The sequence below is a fragment of the Pseudophryne corroboree genome, chromosome 6 (assembly GCF_028390025.1).
Source record: "Pseudophryne corroboree isolate aPseCor3 chromosome 6, aPseCor3.hap2, whole genome shotgun sequence".
Classification (NCBI taxonomy): Eukaryota; Metazoa; Chordata; class Amphibia; order Anura; family Myobatrachidae; genus Pseudophryne; species Pseudophryne corroboree.
The window spans coordinates 461,177,216-461,196,937 of NC_086449.1; the positions used below are offsets into that span (position 1 = coordinate 461,177,216).

Sequence of the window (19,722 nt, forward strand, 5' to 3'; positions counted from 1 at the left end):
CAGCATCCACAGCAGTACCGATGGTTTAATGGTTGGGGGGGTGCTTTAAAGATTTTGTTATGGTGCCAACAAAGTTCTAGTTATGCCCCTGATTGCATATGATACATCTAACCACTTACCGCATGCATAGCTGTGTCCATGAATACATGTAAATAAAAATGTAAAGAGCATCTCTTCTGTTAAGGGCTATCCTTTGCGTTGTGAAGGCGTTTACCGGGAGTCCTACTTTGCATATGTGGCCATCAGCCTGCACATGTGCTAGCCATAAGGGTGTTTAGAGAGGGATCGCTGTATAGGTTTTTTTTATATCTATTACATATGGATTAACTTGTTCCCCTTGGATAACATCAAACTAAGGGCAGGATGGATCCCTCACAGGGGAATTGAGCGGCAAGAAGCCCATAGGCTTCTGTAGGCAATGCCACATATAGATGGTGTTGACTATCAGGTACAATCTCTGGATGTTTTACTTTCTGAAGCTCCATACCTGGTGAATGTGTTTTGTCAGATTTTTACCCTCAGTATATCCCACCCTTTGTCTGATGTAATCCAGTAGGAAGAAGATTATTCAAATGGAAAAGCGTAGCTCTGCCCCTGACACTCCCACAAAGCTCTGCCCTGGGCTCTAATTGGCCTACATCATATTGAATAGTAAAGCAGGGGTGACCGTCAGTGGGTGAAACCATCGATGGCCATCCTTATTGTGTGCCTCTGTGGAACGCAAATTGGAAGCTCCCAACTCCACCATGTCAGTCATCTCTACCACCACAATGCAGTGTCTCCTTCCACCTGACCACTCCCCTCTCTATGGGATGTGTAAGGCCATCCACTGAGGCTGCTAGATAGTGCTGCTGTGCAGATGGGAGTTGTGAAAAGGAGCTGGTGGAGCGGGACATGGCAGGAGCTTTCAAGGCACACTGACTCCGGCTGTTCATCCTGGCTCATGTGTGAAGCTGCTCCCACTGTACACAGAGGGGGGGAGTGTGACTGGGACCTGGGAGATTTGGGGAACGGGTGACAATCATGTTTAACGTCTTCCCGGCAAGATCCTTTCACCGTTATCCTGCCTGCTTCTTCCCAGCACTACTCCCATCCTAACCCCCCTGCTTCAAACCACTACTTCTATCCTGACCACCTGCTCCATACTACTACTCCCGACCTGACCTATGCTGCACACCACTACACCCATCCTGCCCACCTGCTCCACAACACTACTTCCATGCTGCACCTTGCTTCACACCAGTACACCCATCCTGCCCCCCCTGATCCGCAACACTACTCACATCCTATCCTTTGCTCCACAACACTACACCCATCCTATCCCCCTGCTCCACAACACTACTCCTATCCTGACCACTACTCCCAGAGAGCGACACCACAGACAGCAAAGAGGAACTGCATGGGTTGTGAGAGGTGAAGAGTTCTAGACTAGAGACCTCCTATCCTGCCCCCTGCTCCACACAACTACTCTCACCATACCCTGCACTCCTCCTCCTCCTATCCTGCCTCCCTGACCTGCACTACTCTTCCTCTTATCCTGTCCCTCAGCTCCACACTACTACTGCTTCCATCCAGCCTCCTTACTCTGCTCTACTCCTCCTTCTATCTAGTACCCCTACTCTAGACTCCTCCTCCTCCTCCTCTTATCATGTCCCCCTGCTCCACACTACTCCTCCCCTATCCTGTCTGCCTGCTCAGCATACTACTGTTCTCAGTCTTCCCTTTAATCTGCACTACTACCACCATCAACCTGCCCCCTGCTTTCCACTACTGCTCCTGTCTTGCCCCTGATTTCCATTTCTACCTCTACTCCCATCCTGCCCCCTGATTCCAACTACTATTACTGGCATCCGTTCCCCAGCAGTAGCGGATAGTATGGAGAGTCGGGCTCCAAGCCTCACAGTACAGTACCCACCCTAACCACCATCCTGCCTCTGGAGCATACCCATCCTACCCCACAGCCTCTGGAAGATATTCTACCACCCATGGCCCCCTAGACCTCTTCCAGGCCAGGGGCATACACTACCACCCTACCACCCCCTCACAAACACCACCACCATGACCCTTAAGGATGTACCCTACCCACCATACCCCCTGGCACCAGGTAAATACATTACTCACCTTATCCCCTAGCCCCTTCACACATTACACCCTCCATATACCTGTCTAAGGCTATTACTACTGTCAGCAGGAATGTTTAGTGCAACAGTGAGGATCCTGGAGCCACGGGTACTTTACATACTTCCAGCTGTCTTGCTGCATTTCTGACTTGCCCAGAGGTCCTGTGTGACTATTTTCATTCTAAAGCTCCCCCAGATATCTTACGGAGGTGATTCCATCTGTATGACATCAATGGATAACAATTTGCCTATGTCATCTGATTTAATGTGAGAGTGTGGATGATATACATTTAACATTTTTGTGTAGCAAGTCACAAATGACAAGATAAAATAGTGTTGGTATTGAAAAGAGACTGTTCGGTACATTGGATATATCTGCTATTTTCTTTGCATTTTTTTAACTTTTTTTTATATGTTCCCTGTCATATTGGAATAGTGAAAGGAGCTTATTCTGCATATAGTGCCTGCTATTTATTATTGTTGGGAATGCACCTTTTATTACCTGAAATTACTCAGTTTCTACCGGTGTTTCTATTCCAAAGAACCCTTGTGTATAACTTTAAATATTTAGCCTCCATCTGTGATTTTATTGCAAAGAACTTGACTTTGTTTCTTTTAAGAGTATACAAAGTGGCAAAATTGACACATTCACCACTACAATTGCAATTTACAAAGTTCTATAAATGTGGAATGCATGGTTACTTTCCTGACATATAGCTGCAGAGCACTTTGAACCACCTCCGTAAAAAAACAACTTTTTTTATGTGGTATACAGTACCCCACAACACAGAGAGTGCCCGGGGATAGTAATATGTGTTCCTGTGCTGTGTTACCAGGGATAGTGATGCGTGTCCCTGTGCTGTGTTCCCAGGTATAGTAATGTGTTTCCCTGTTCTGTGTTCCCAGGTATAGTGATGTGTGTCCCTATGGTGTGTTTCCAGGCATAGTGATGTGTGTCCATCTGCTGTGTTCCCAGGGATAATGATGTGTGTCCCTGTGCTCTGTTCCTGGGGAGAGTAATGAATGTCCCTGTGCTGGCCTGTAGGATGGTTGTCCTGTCTGTTTGATTTCCAGGGTAAAGTGGGGTTTGTCCCTGTGCTGGACTCAGTGTTGGCTGATGTACTCAGGAGGTTGCTCCTGGGGAAGAGGCAGGTAGGAGAGAGTGGCCCTGTGTGTACACTGCCTGCGTATCTATGGTGCAGGTAGCTCTCTATTGTCTATGTATGTATACTGTACATTGTATATTTGTGTATATACGTATATGTACAGTATATATGTGTGCAAGTATGTACAGTGTTTATGTATGTGTGTATGTATTTACCATGTGTGTGTGTGTGTGTAAGTACAGTGATGTAAGCACAATGTGTGTGTGTGTGTGTGTGTGTGTGTGTGTGTGTGTGTGTGTGTGTGTGTGTGTGTGTGTGTGTGTGTGTCACAGCTATTCCAAAACACCTCCATATTTCTGGGTATTTTTTTTATTTATTTTTTGCATTTATTGAGATTTTACAGCTAGTGCAGCATTTTTTATATACAGTAACATATGGGTTCTGGTCCTGTAGGTGGTGAATCATTTTTCTGGTATTCCTCATTTGTCCTCACTAGGGTGTTTTTATTTGTAATAGGTGATTTTAAAAAGTGCTGATTGTGATGTTACACTTACAGTATAGTATTCCAACAGCATGGGGCAGAAGATAAAATCATTCTTCTGTATACAGTAGGTAGTGATGGAGTAATGATTACCTAAAAGTACACATTACAAATGATAATACTGCTGCAACAGTTTGCATATTAACAGCAAAAAATATGCAGGGTGTGTTAATTTAATCATGGCTACAAAACAGCAGCTTGGCACCAGAGCCGTATCTAGACTTTTTGGTGCCCTGTGCCAGAAAAAGAATTGGCGCCATTCCCCCTCCCTATTTTTCCAATAGGGACAAAAGGCGCATGCCTCATGGGGAAGGAGCATGACAAAACTGATTCCAGAGAAAGCCCATGCCATGTTGCCCCTTCCCACATTGTGATATATATATATATATATATATATATATATATATATATAGTGTATATATATATCTAAAACATATATTATATTATATATAAATAACACACACACATTTATAGAACCCTGCAAGAAAATGAATTTGTACACAAGTCCTCTTATTACCACATTCGTGCACTTTACTTGAGAGCTCGCTGTTATTTAGTTGCAATACTCTTTATTAAATAACACATTTCAAAATACTGCCATACCCAGGATTCAAACCTATAACCTGTTGCATTCCAGTCAATCACCCTTCTCATTGGTCTACGTCAGGCATGTCCAAACTGCGGCCCTCCAGCTGTTGTGAAACTACATATCCCAGCATGCCCTGACACAGTTTTGCTGTCAGAGCATGCTAAAGCTGTGTCAGGGCATGCTGGGATGTGTAGTTTTTCAACAACTGGAGGGCCGCAGTTTGGACATGCCTGGTCTATGTGATCCTGCATAGAAGCTATGAGATTTCTAACAATATGAAGCTACTTATACTTTGTAAAAAAAATAATCAGCATTGCAATAAAGCAAATCTATGTAGTGTGTAGACACACATCCAATCCCTTTTTTCAAAAAGTACAAGGTAAGCTTTAAATAGATTTCTCAAGCTTAGAATTCTCTAGCTTTCTACGCAAAGGCAGATAGCTCAATGAATAGAGTGTCTGACTGTAATTCTACATGCAATGGGTTTGAATCCCAGATATTTCAGCATCTTGAAATGTTATAAAGGACACTGTGCTGAATAACAAAGAGCTATTAAGTTAAGTTCATGAATGTTGTATAGGAATTAGCAACGGAAGGTAGGAGACAGCGGTGGTCAGGAGTTGCTGAGCTTCAAAAAGTGGGGAAGCTGCAAATGAAGGCAATTAAAACAGATAATTGACAAGTGCTGCCAGTAGCACCCCCTACACTGCAGCATTATGTGCAGTGCACACTCTGCACACACCTAGTTATGGCCCTGCTTGGCACATTGGTAGGCTTTAATACCTTACAGCACTGGTATAATGGATTTGATTCCAATCAGGGCCCTGTTTGTGTGGAGTTTTTATGTTCTGGTTGTGTTTGCATGGGTTTAACAGACACAGCTGTGTGGTCAGGTGTAACGTGTATAAGGGGTACTACTGTGCAGTATAATATGAATTAGTACTATGTGGCCACGCCCCTTTATTTGCTTGCGCACTATCCCTGTTTTAAATATGGGGGCACCAGTTCTCTTTCTTGCACAGGGCACAAAAATGTCTAGTCATGACACTGCATTGTACAGAGAGAGATAGTTTCTATAGAAAACACAAAATAATTACTTTTGTTATTTGCTAACTTTAAATTGAACTAGCTTTGAAAAGAAATAGATATATTTGATGTTAGTCAGAGAGGCATAAAATGACTTATTTGCATGAGATGGTTATATTTCATATTCTTTGATTTATGTATTTTCTTTGTGATGTTTGATTATACAAGACACCAAACTCAAAATTTTAATTTAAGTTTTTTGCTTTTAATTTTGCATGGGTCACTATACAGGTTGAATATCACATATCCAAATATTCCGAAATGTGGAATATTCCAAAATAAGGAATATTTTGAGTGAGAGTGAGATAGTGAAACCTTTGTTTTCTAATGGCTCAATGTACACAAACTTTGTTTAATACACAAACTTATTAAAAATATTGTATTAAATGATCTTCAGACTGTGAGTTGTATATGAAACATAAATTAATTGTGTGAATGAATACAAACTTTGTTTAATGCACACAGTTATTAAAAATATTGGCTAGAATTACCTTCAGGCTGTGTGTATAAGATGTACCGTATTTGCCGGCGTATAAGACGACTGGGCGTATTAGACGACCCCCAACATTTCCACTCAAAATATAGAGTTTGTTATATACTCGCCGTATAAGACTACCCCCTCTTCCGCACACCTTCCACACACCAAATAAAACTTGCATTATATTTCTTTCTTTTTGCTGTTGCCATGATAGGGTTGATAGGGGTTTGACTGCTGGACATTTTCTATGCTGTATTGTACTGTACAATGGTGCAGTACTGTGGTTGGCTGTTGGCTGTATACAAAGCCTGATTGGATTGGTCCCTGCTCCCTGTCTGCCCTCCCTGTCTCCCTGTCTCACTGTATATTATGACCGCATGTGCAAGGGGCGGGCCAGAGCGCCGCTGCTTCCCGAGCAGAACGGGCCGGTCACGCCGAAAAGGCTGGCACCCCTGTATCGCTGCTGATGCTCGCTGCAGCCACGCTGATGACCCGCTGCGGTCGCAGTGCATCGGGAGGCACTGCGGCGTATAAGACGTATAAGACGACCCCCGGCGTATAAGACGACCCCCGGCGTATAAGACGACCCCCCCACTTGGAGGCATGTTTTGCAGGGCAAAAAAGTCGTCTTATACGCTGGCAAATACGGTATATGAAACATAAATGCATTCTGTGCTTAGATTTGGGTACCATCGCCATGATATCTCATTAGGGTATGCAATTATTCCAAAATATGGAAAAATCTGATATCCAAAATAGTTCTGGTCCCAAGCATTTTGGATAAGGGATGCTCAACCTGTATAATATATTCTTAATAAAATTGTAGCAGGGAAGAGACATTAATCATAGAACATATTTAAATTTCTCTTACGTCCTAGAGGATGCTGGGGACTCCGTAAGGACCATGGGGATAGACGGGCTCCGCAGGAGACATGGGCACTTTAAGAAAGACTTTAGGTATGGGTGTGCACTGGCTCCTCCCTCTATGCCGCTCCTCCAGACTTCAGTTTACTACTGTGCCCAGAGGAGACTGGGTGCATTACAGGGAGCTCTCCTGAGTTTCCTGTCAGAAAGTATTTTGTTAGGTTTTTTTATTTTCAGGGAGCCTGCTGGCAACAGACTCCCTGCATCGAGGGACTGAGGAGAGAGAAGCAGACCTACTTCTGTGAGTTTCAAGGCTCTGCTTCTTAGGCTACTGGACACCATTAGCTCCAGAGGGATCGGTACGCAGGTCTCACCCTCGCCGTCCGTCCCAGAGCCGTGCCGCCGTCCTCCTCACAGAGCCGGAAGATAGAAGCCGGGTGAGTATGAGAAGAAAAGAAGACTTCAAACTAGGCAGAAGACTTCATGATCTTCACTGAGGTAATGCACAGCGGTGAAGCTGTGCGCCATTGCTCCCATACCCCTCTCACACGGCAGTCACTGTAAGGGTGCAGGGCGCGGGGGGGGGGGCGCCCTGGGCAGCATATAAACCTCTTTCTGGCAAAAATAGGTATATATACAGTTGGGCACTGTATATATAAAGAGCCCCCGCCAGTTTTCAGTATATTTGAGTGGGACAGAAGCCCGCCGCCGAGGGGGCAGGGCTTCTCCCTCAGCACTCACCAGCGCCATTTTCTCCACAGCACAGCACTGAGAGGAAGCTCCCCGGACTCTCCCCTGCTTAACCACGGTGAAAGAGGGTTTTGAAGAAGGGGGGGCACATAATTTGGCGCATTTATATATGTACAAACAGCGCTACTGGGTAAACATATATTTATATAGTGTTTTTTCCTGGGTCATATAGCGCTGGGTGTGTGCTGGCATACTCTCTCTCTGTCTCTCCAAAGGGCCTTGTCGGGGAACTGTCTTCAGATAAGAGGATACCCTGAGTGTGTGGTGTGTCGGTATGTGTGTGTCGACATGTCCAAGGTAGAAGGCTTTCAGGGGGAGGAGGAGAGAGAATGAGTGTGGTGTCTCCGTCGACAACGCCGACACCTGACTGGATGGATATGTGGAAGGTTTTAAGTGCTAATGTAAATTTATTGCACAAAAGATTAGACAAAGCTGAAGCTAGGGAGCAGCCAGGGAGTCAACCTATGTCTGTCCCTATGTCGCAGGGACCTTAGGGGTCTCAAAAGCGCTCACTATCCCAAATTGTAGACACAGATACCGACACGGATTCTGACTCCAGTGTCGACTACGATGATGCAAAGTTACAGCCAAAATTGGCTAAATGTATTCGATATATGATCATTGCAATAAAAGATGTTTTGCATATCACAGAGGAACTCCCTGTCCCTGACACGAGGGTACACATGTATAAGGGAAAGAAACCTGAGGTAACCTTTCCCCCCTCACATGAGTTGAACGAATTATGTGAAAAAGCTTGGGAATCTCCAGACAAAAAACTGCAGATTCCCAAAAGGATTCTTATGGCGTATCCTTTCCCGCCAACGGACAGGATACGGTGGGAATCCTCCCCTAGGGTGGACAAAGCATTAACACGCTTATCCAAAAAGGTAGCGCTGCCATCCCAAGATTCGGCTACCCTCAGGGATCCTGCTGACCGCAAGCAGGAGCTTATCTTGAAGTCCATTTACACACATTCTGGTACCTTACTCAGACCGGCAATTGCGTCGGCCTGGGTTTGTAGCGCGGTAGCAGCATGGACAGATACCTTATCAGCGGATATTGAGACCCTAGATAAGGATACCATTTTATTGACCCTAGGGCATATAAAAGATGCGGTCTTATATATGAGAGAGGCTCAAAGAGACATTAGTCTACTGGGTTCTAGAATCAACGTGATGTCCATTTCTGCTAGACGAGTCCTATGGACCCGGCAATGGACAGGTGATGCCGACTCAAAGAGGCATATGGAGGTTTTACCTTACAAGGGTGAGGAATTGTTTGGGGAAGGTCTGGTAAATCAAATTTTCTACCTTATATTCCCTCACAGCCTAAGAAAGCGCCACATTATCAAATGCAGTCCTTTCGATCACAAAGAAACAAGAAAGTACGAGGTGCGTCCTTTCTTGCCAGAGGTAAGGGCAGAGGAAAAAAGCTGCACAACACAGCTAGTTCCCAGGAACAGAAATCCTCCCCGGCCTCTACAAAATCCACCACATGACGCTAGGGCTCCGCTACAGGAGTCCGCCCCAGTGGGGGCACGTCTTCGACTTTTCAGCCACATCTGGGTTCACTCACAGGTGGATCCCTGGGCAATAGAAATTGTTTCCCAGGGTTACAAGCTGGAAATCGAAGAGGTGCCTCCTCGCCGGTTTTTCAAATAGGCCCTACCTGCTTCTCCCCCGGAAAGGGAGATAGTGTTAAATGCAATTCGCAAATTGTATCTTCAACAGGTGGTGGTCAAAGTTCCCCTGCTTCAACAAGGGAGGGGATATTACTCAACCCTATTTGTGGTCCCGAAACAGGACGGTTCGGTCAGACCCATTTTAAATTTAAAATCCCTGAACCTATACTTGAAAAGGTTCAAGTTCAAGATGGAATCGAAAAAGAGGGACAGTCCTCTCTGCTTCCGCAGAGAAAACTGAAGAAAAAGAAGACCTTGCCTTTTTCTGGGGCACGCTTTATGAAATATCTATTTATAGTTAAAATTAATACTTTATTCTTCTATATTAAAAATTCTAGGCTTTATCTCAATTGAGTAATGTAAGGCATAAAATTTACCGAATATACAGCGATAATCTCTATATCATTATCCATGCCCGGGTATCCCTGTTATAAATATATCTACCAATAGTTGTACTTTAGGGATATGATCACTTTATCTCCTTCACCGAGATTTACAAGATATCAAAAAATAAAAAAATTCACCAAGTATAATTTTTTGGAGTTTGTATATACTCCTATTAGTACAGTAAGTGAAAATTTCAAAAATTCATTTTTTTATTATTTTATTGTTTTTTTGTTGGAGTTTATATGTACTCCTTTTTATTATGTTCTGTTCAAAAAATTAATTAAGATTTAAAATAAAAAATAGAACAGATAGTGTGTTTGTCCCCTCGCAATTATATATGTGAGCGGGACACCTTACATATAACTTATACACATAAATCTGAACCACCACCACTGTAGAATTATATATGCTATTACTCTACACCACCATATATTAATAATTATTATGATCAAAACATTTGTACCTATCTTGCTGTTATTCCACACCACTGCACCACTGAATCTTAATAGAATAAAAAATGGAATCGCTCAGAGCGGTCATCTCCAGCCTGGAAGGGGGGGATTTTATGGTATCTCTGGACATAAAGGATGCATACCTTCATGTTCCCATTTATCCACCTCATCAGGCGTACCTGAGATTTGCGGTACAGGATTGTCATTACCAATTTCAGATGTTGCTGTTTGGGCTTTCCACGGCCCCGAGAATTTTCACCAAGGTAATGGCGGAAATGATGGTGCTCCTACGCAAGCAAGGTGTCACAATTATCCCATACTTGGACGATCTCCTCATAAAAGCGAGATCAAGAGAGCAGTTACTGAACAGCGTATCACTTTCACTGAAGGTGTTACAGCAACACGGCTGGATTCTCAATATCCCAAAGTTGCAGTTAGTTCCTACGACTCGTCTGACTTTCTTGGGCATCATTCTGGATACAGACCAGAAAAGGGTTTATCTTCTGATAGAAAAAGCTCAGGATCTCATGACTCTAGTCAGGAACTTATTGAAGCCAAAACAGGTGTCAGTGCATCACTGCACTCGAGTCCTGGGAAAGATGGTGGCATCATACGAAGCCATTCCCTTCGGCCAGTTCCATGCGAGGACTTTCCAATGGGACCTATTGGACAAGTGGTCCAGGTCACATCTACAAATTCATCAGTTGATCACCCTGTCCCCCAGAGCCAGGGTATCTCTCCTGTGGTGGCTACAGAGTGCTCACCTTCTAGAAGGCCGCAGGTTCGGCATTCAGGACTGGATCCTGGTGACCACGGACGCGAGCCTCCGAGGTTGGGGAGCAGTCACGCAGGGAAGAAGCTTCCAAGGTCTTTGGTCAAGTCAAGAGACTTGTCTTCACATCAACATCCTGGAACTGAGGGCCATATACAACGCCCTACGTCAAGCGGAGACCTTACTGTGTGACCGTCCAGTTCTGATCCAGTCAGACAACATAATCGCAGTGGCTCATGTAAACCGCCAAGGCGGCACAAGGAGCAGAGTGGCAATGGTGGAAGCCGCCAGGATTCTTCGCTGGGCGGAAAATCATGTAAGCGCACTGTCAGCAGTGTTCTTTCTGGGAGTGGACAACTGGGAAGCAGACTTTCTCAGCAGACACGACCTGCATCCAGGAGAGTGGGGACTTCATCAGGAAGTCTTTGCACAGATTGTAAGTCAGTGGGGACTGCCCCAGATAGACATGATGGCATCCTGCCTCAACAAAAAGCTGCAGAGGTATTGCGCCAAATCAAAAGACCCTCAGGCGGTAGCTGTAAACGCCCTAGTGACACCGTGGGTGTTTCAGTTGGTCTATGTGTTTCCTCCTCTTCCTCTCATCCCAAAGGTGTTGAGAATAATAAGGAAAAGAGGAGTACAGACAATTCTCATTGTTCCAGATTGGCCACGAAGGACCTGGTATCCGGATCTACTGGAAATGTTCACAGAAGATCCGTGGCCTCTTCCTCTGCGACAGGACCTGTTGCAACAGGGGCCCTGTCTGTTCCAAGACTAACCGCGGCTGCGTTTGACGGCATGGCGGTTGAACGCCGGATCCTAGCGGAAAAGGGCATTCCGGATGAGGTCATTCCTACTCTGATAAAGGCAAGGAAGGACGGGATAGCTAAACATTATCACCGTATGTATGGCGAAAATATGTTGCTTGGTGTGAGGCCAGGAATGCTCCTCCGGAAGAATTTCATCTGGGCCGTTTCCTTCACTTCCTACAAACTGGAGTGAATTTGGGCCTAAAATTAGGCTCCATTAAGGTTCAGATTTCGGCCTTATCCATTTCCTTAAAAAAGAATTGGCTTCTCTCCCAGAAGTACAGACTTTTGTAAAGGGAGTGCTGCATATTCAGCCTCCTTTTGTACCTCCGGTGGAGCCTTGGGACCTTAACGTGGTGTTGAGTTTCCTTAAGTCGCACTGGTTTGAACCACTTCAAACGGTGGAGTTGAAATATCTCACGTGGAAAGTGGTCATGTTGTTAAGCCTTGGCTTCGGCTAGGCAAGTGTCGGAATTGGCGGCTTTGTCTCATAAAAGCTTCTATCTAGTTTTCCATATGGATAGAGCGGAATTGCGGACCCGCCCTCAATTCTTGCCTAAGGTGGTGTCATCTTTTCATATGGACCAACCTATTGTGGTGCCTGTGGCTACGCGCGACTTGGAGGATTCCGAGTCCCTTGATGTAGTCAGGGCTTTGAAAATTTACGTGGCCAGAACGGCTAGAGTCTGAAAAACAGAAGCACTGTTTGTCCTATATGCGGCCAACAAGATTGGTGCCCCTGCTTCAAAGCAGACTATTGCTCGCTAGATCTGTAACACAATTCAGCAGGCTCATTGTACGGCTGGATTGCCGTTACTAAAATCGGTCAAGGCCCATTCCACTAGGAAGGTGGGCTCTTCTTGGGCGGCTGCCCGAGGGGTCTCGGCACTACAACTATGCCGAGCTGCTACTTGGTCGGGTTCAAACACCTTTGCAAAATTTTATAAGTTTGATACCCTGGCTGAGGAGGACCTCCTGTTTGCTCAATCGGTGCTGCAGAGTCATCCGCACTCTCCCGCTCGTTTGGGAGCTTTGGTATAACCCCCATGGTCCTTATGGAGTCCCCAGCATCCTCTAGGACGTAAGAGAAAATAAGATTTTAAACCTATCGGTAAATCTTAGCTGGATGGCTAAGCTAAGCGACACAAATGTGCGGCACAAACACCTGGCCCATCTAGGAGTGGCACTGCAGTGGCAGACAGGATTGCAGATTTAAAAAATAGGCCCCAATCAGCACATCATGCAAAGAAAAAAAAGAGGTGCAATGAGGTAGCTGTATGACTAAGTTAAGCAACACAAGTGTGCGGCACAAACACCTGGCCAGTCTAAGAGTGGCACACAGTAACTGAATGTCGAGAGTGTCCCGCAATTTTTTGGGCCACCAACAGCATCTCCTGCACACCCCTGTCATTTTTCAAGAAATTCTTCATCACCAAATTAAGTGTATGTGCAAAACATGGGACATGCTGGAAATTGGCCAGATGTAATGCACGCACAATATGGGTGGTGTTGTCCAATATCACAAATCCCCAGGAGTGTCTAAGTTGGGTAAGCCATTGTGCGATGATGTCCCTCAGTTTCCGTAAGAAGTTGACAGCGGTGTGCCTCTTACGGAAACCGGTAATACACAGCGTATGTAGCTTGCCTAGGAATGAGCTGGCATTTGTGAAATGCTGCTGCTGCTGCTGCTGTTGTTGTTGCTTCGGGAGGTAATACATCTACCCAGTGGGCTGTCACAGTCATGTAGTCCTTAATTTGCCCTGCTCCACTTGTCCACAAATCCGTGGTTAAGTGGAAACTGGGTACAACCACATTTTTCAGGACACTGAGGACATTTTTCTTATTGTCCAGTCCGAGAATCGCTTTCCTAGTGAAGTGGAATCTAGATAGGATTTGGTACCGGGGACATACAACCTCCATCAATTGTCTAAATCCCACTGCACTAATGATGGATACCGGATGCACGTCTAACACCAACATACTGTAGCTGTCAAGGCCTCAGTTATCCGCTCTGCAACAGGATGACTGCTGTCATATTTCATCTTCCTCGCAAAGGACTGTTGTACAGTCAATTGCTTAGTTGAAGTAGTACAAGTGGTCTTCCGACTTCGCCTCTGGGATGACGATCGACTCCCAGCAGCAACAACACCAGCGGCAGCAGCAATAGGAGGAAGTGGTTCTTGATCTTTCCCTATTTTATCTTCCAAATTTTTGTTCTCCATTATTTTTCTGGAGTTATATGACAATATGCGGCACAGGAGCGCATACCTCTACATAACACAGGGGAAGACCCTGTAAAAAAAATTAATTAAATATTAATAACCCTTTATTTGGAGTTAATAATATACAGCACAGGACAGCACCTCTGAACTTATACTGCAGCACCACTGGACTGTACTTATATGGCAGTACCACTGGACTTATACGGCAGAACCACTGGACTTATACGGCAGTACCACTAGACTTATACGGCATTGCCACTGGACTTATGCGGTAGTACCACTGGACTTATACGGCAGTATCACTGCACTTATACGGCAGTACCACTGGACTTATATGGCAGTATCACTGGACTTATACGGCAGTCCCACTGGATTGGATTTACACGGCAGTACCAATGGACTTATATGGCAGTATCACTATACTTGTATGGCAGTACAACGGGACTTATATGGCAGTATCACTGTACTTAAACGACAGTACCACTGGACTTAAACAGCAGTACCACTGGACTTATACGGCAGTACCACTGGACTTATACGGCAGTACCACTGGACTTATTCAGCAGTACCACTGGACTTATATGGCAGTACCACTGGACTTATAGGGCAGTATCAATAGACATATACGGCAGTATCACTGGACTTATACAGCAGTATCACTGGACTTATAAGGCAGTACCACTGGACTGGACTTATACGGCAGTACCACTGGACTTATACGGCAGTATCACTGGACTTATACGGCAGTACCACTGGACTTATATGGCAGTATCACTGGACTTATACGGCAGTCCCACTGGATTGGATTTACACGGCAGTACCAATGGACTTATATGGCAGTATCACTATACTTGTATGGCAGTACAACGGGACTTATACGGCAGTATCACTGTACTTAAACGACAGTACCACTGGACTTAAACAGCAGTACCACTGGACTTATACGGCAGTACCACTGGACTTATACGGCAGTACCACTGGACTTATTCAGCAGTACCACTGTACTTATTCAGCAGTACCACTGGACTTATATGGCAGTACCACTGGACTTATAGAGCAGTATCAATAGACATATACGGCAGTATCACTGGACTTATACAGCAGTATCACTGGACTTATAAGGCAGTACCACTGGACTGGACTTATACGGCAGTACCACTGGACTTATACGGCAGTATCACTGGACTTATACGGCAGTATCACTGGACTTAAACGGCAGTACCACTGGACTGGACTTATATAACAGTACTACTGGACTTATACGGCAGTATCACTGGACTTATACGGTAGTACCACTAGAATGGACTAGTATGATAGTACCACTGGACTTATACGGCAGTATCACTGAACTTATACGGCAGTACCACTGGACAGGACTTATATGGCAGTACCACTGGACTTATATGGCAGTATCACTGGACTTATATGACAGTACCACTGGACTTATACGGCAGTACCACTGGACTTATACAACAGCATCACTGGACTTATACAGCAGTGCCACTGGACTTATACGGCAGTATCATTGGACTTATACGGCAGTATCACTGGACTTATACGGCAGTACCACTGGACTGGACTTATACGGCAGTACCAATGGACTTATACAGCAGTATCAGTATACTTGTATGGCAGTACAACTGGACTTATACAGCTGTATCACTGCACTTATATGGCAGTACCACTGGACTTATATGGCAGTACCACTGGACTTATATGGCAGTATCACTGGACTGGACTTATACGGCAGTACGAATGGACTTATATGGCAGTATCACTATACTTGTATGGCAGTACAACTGGACTTATAGGGCAATATCAATGGACATATACGGCAGTATCACTGGACTTATATGGCAGTATCACTGGACTTATAAGGCAGTACCACTGGACTGGACTTATACGGTAGTACCACTGGACTTATTTGGCAGTACCACTGGACTTATACTGCTGTACCACTGGACTGGACTTATACGGCAGTATCACTGGACTTATACGGCAGTATCACTGGACTTATACGGCAGTACCACTGGACTGGACTTATATGGCAGTACCACTGGACTTATATGGCAGTATCACAGGACTTATACAGCAGTATCACTGGACTTATATGGCAATACCACTGGACAGGACTTATACGGCAGTATCACTGGACTGAACTTATATGGCAGTGCCACTGGACTTATACTGCATCAGCCCTTGACTTATGGCAGCACAGGACACCACCACTGGACTTATTGCAGCACAGGACACCACCACTGCACTTGACTTATACAGCAGCAGGAAACAAAAATATAGGGTACTCAAAATGTGCGCAAGGCAGCTTTAACTTGTGTTGATTATCTAACAGGATGCCACCACACCCCACTAGAACGAAAGATTCAAAAGAAAAGACAATCTTTACCAGTATATGCGCCACAATGTAAAACAGAACATGTATAACATATACATCCCTTATAGATGTTGATTTGTGTTCTTCCGTTTCTTTATCGTCTGCTGTTTCAATTGTAGTGATTTGATCTCAGCAGTTTATGTGGAGACAGAAAATGGATAAAGATACAATGTGTAGTATTGTTTTATATAATTCTCCTTCTAATATTGAAACCTTCCTTATCTCATCAAAATTAGAGGAAATTGTAGCAAAGATAGGTATCTGGATAAGGTGCGTACCCCAACTCACACTAAAGGTAAGTGTTCATGCACGTAAAGGTTTCTTTACCCTTTCTGTGTATCCTTTACCATAGAGTATGCAGAGAAGAGCATACCTAAACTCACTTTAAGATATAAATAAATCAAGTGCATAAAGGTATCTTTTTACTTTCTCCTCCCTCTATTGTTATAGCAATTTGGGTGCGTACCACACTCACAGGAAAGACAGCAAAGATGTTCCTACTGTATCTGGGTTTCTTTCAGATCCACAACCATCTCAACTTGGGAACCAGGCATGTATTATAATGGTCTCAAAATAAAATAAAAAAAGAATATAAAAACCAAACATAGTTGACGCATTTCGACTCAGCAGGAGCCTTCCTCAGGACATGTCTTGAGGAAGGCTTCTGCTGAGCCGAAATGCATCGACAATCACTGGGCACTGTCCAACCTCTCTCGATTTCAGGAGATAGATATCGAGGTATTTTTCACTTTATAAAGTCCGGACCTTTTATATTTGTGCAGACTACGTTTGGTTTTTATAGTCTTTTCCTGTTTTAATTTTTAAAGAAGAGACTGTTGTTTTTTTGTACTTGTCCATTCATTCTCTTGTTTGCACTTGTATACATCCCAACTATGGGAATTTTTGTATAATAATTTTTTGTAAAGATATGGATTGATTAGCTCACTTTTTTATTTTATTTTGGAACCATTATAATACATGCCTGGTTCCCAAGTTGAGACGGTTGTGGATCTGAAAGATACCCAGATAGGAACATCTTTGCTGTCTTTCCCGTGAGTGTGGTACGCACCCTAATTGCTATAACAATAGAGGCAGGAGAAAGTAAAAAAGATACCTTTATGCACTTGATTTATTTATATCTTAAAGTGAGTTTAGGTATGCTCTTCTCTGCATACTCTATGGTGAAGGATACACAGAAAGGGTGAAGAAGTGTAAAGAAACCTTTACGTGCACGAACACTTGCCTTTAGTGTGAGTTGGGGTACGCACCTTATCCAGATACCTATGTTTGCTACAATTTCCTCTAATTTTGATGGGATAAGGACATTTTTAATATTAGAAGGAGAATTATATAAAACAATATTACACATTGTATCTTTATCCATTTTCTGTCTCCACATAAACTGCTAAGATCAAATCACTACAATTGAAACAGTTGACGATAAAGAAACAGAAGAACACAAATCAACATCTATAAGGGACGTATATGTTATACATGTTCTGTTTTACATTGTTGCGCTTATACTGGTAAAGATTGTATTTTCTTTTGCATCTTAAATAGCAGCAGCACTGGACTTATGGCAGCACAGGACACCACCACTGGACTTATGGCAGCACAGGACACCACCACTGGACTGATGCAGCACAACACAGCACCACTGCACTGGACTTATACAGTAGCACTGGACTTATGGCAGGCAGCACAGGACACCACCACTGTGACTGGACTGATGCAGCACAAGACACAACCACTGGACTGATGCAGCACAAGACAGCACTGGAATGACACATAAGAGCAGGTCGACTCGCCACACCACTTTCTCGCACAGACAGACACTGAGGAGAGAGACACATCCTCTCGCTACACTCTCCAGGACTGGAGTGAAAATGGTGGTGATGCGCTGCTCCTTATATGGAATCCAAAATCTGCAAGAATCCAACAGCGGGATGATGATGTTTTGCCTCATTCTGGTTTCTGAGTCTTGCGGGAAGTCCCAAGCCGTACTCGGATCCGGGCTCTGGACATGATGTTCAGGGGGGGGGGAGGTTCTCAAAGAACCGAACCCGCTCATCTCTATAGTGAATACTGTATAAACAGAGCACAGGTTTTTAGAAAAGGGGAAATACTATAGATCTTAAGATACTTACACAATAATTGTGTTATTTATTGATAGAAGTTAATCTTGCACTTTGAAAAAAACAGGGATAGCGTCCCTTACACTATTGTTTTATTCCAATGTAGCCTCATGCATCTTTTTATGCATGAGTCTAATCTGGATGAAATGCAGTCTCAGGAGAGAATCATGTCAACTTGGCAAGCTAGAGAGACATGAGTGCAGTGGAATAGAGACATAAGGGAGTTAATGGGAGAGAATATGATGAAGCAATGAGAGAGATGAGGAAGGCAATAAGAGACAGATGAAACACTCATTGTATATAAACTTATATATATATATATATATATCTACATTATGTAGGTTTGCACTCACGCACTTCTTTTTCACTGCTGGAATACAAACCTTAGTTCTTACAGTCAAACTTCATTCCATGGGTAAAGCTAAACTTTCTTTAACCCAGGGAAAAGTATCAGCCCCTCTTACCTCATTTCCCCAATTTTATGATAAGTATCCACCCATTTGAAATAGGGATAGTATAGTGATGTGAATTCCATTAATATATTCCATCCTGTTAGATCTCTAGCAGGATACCATAACTTGCAGTGTTAAGTGTGGTCTTATACTGATTATGAATACAAAAAGAAATACCTATGTACGTGGATTTGAATACAGCTAATGGATAAAGTCAATTAGAGAATGTTGAGCACTAAACAGTAACACATTCACCTTATTATCATAACCTGAAATACCTTTATCACAGGTGATCTTCATACCGGATATCTCTCCAGCACCCAGGCCAAGTACCACCAGACCCCATCCTCTTAGTTGCATCTCACAAAATGTAATATTAAAATATTAACACCCACTAGGCTTCCAAAGTACCAACTTTTTCATTCACCTTATAACATTCCATGTCAAAGTTTTGGTCACTAATAAGACCATTTGCATGTCTCCTACAAACTATTAATTCATGATTGTCTCAAAAATTGTGACTGAAACATTGACATATAACATTACAAATGAAGACGTTGATACTATTTGAAACCTGGTGAGTGCCCTTATGTATATGGATAGGGCAGCTGTGCTGTTGTTAAGATTCTCTATTGCTGGTCCTGATGAAGATTCTGGTTGCTCCAAAACATCGACTATACAATATACACATATACACTTTGGTTATGTAATATGAGTTATGACAATTAAGTATTTTTTTCTTCAAGTCATTTTGTCTATGGTGAGTGCCCATACATATATATTTATATATTTATTGATTCTCCCATATCTGAAATGCTGAAATGTTTGGGGCCAGAACAATTTTTGATTTTTCCACATTTTGGATTATTTCCATAGCATAGTGATT

At 43.6% G+C, this 19,722-nt stretch overlaps 1 protein-coding gene across 1 annotated transcript in view; it reads left to right on the top strand.

Moving 5' to 3' along the window:
- GRM8 (glutamate metabotropic receptor 8) overlaps positions 1-19,722 on the top strand; it is a 1,527,000-nt gene that overhangs the window by 1,248,585 nt on the left and 258,693 nt on the right. The window lies entirely within an intron of this gene.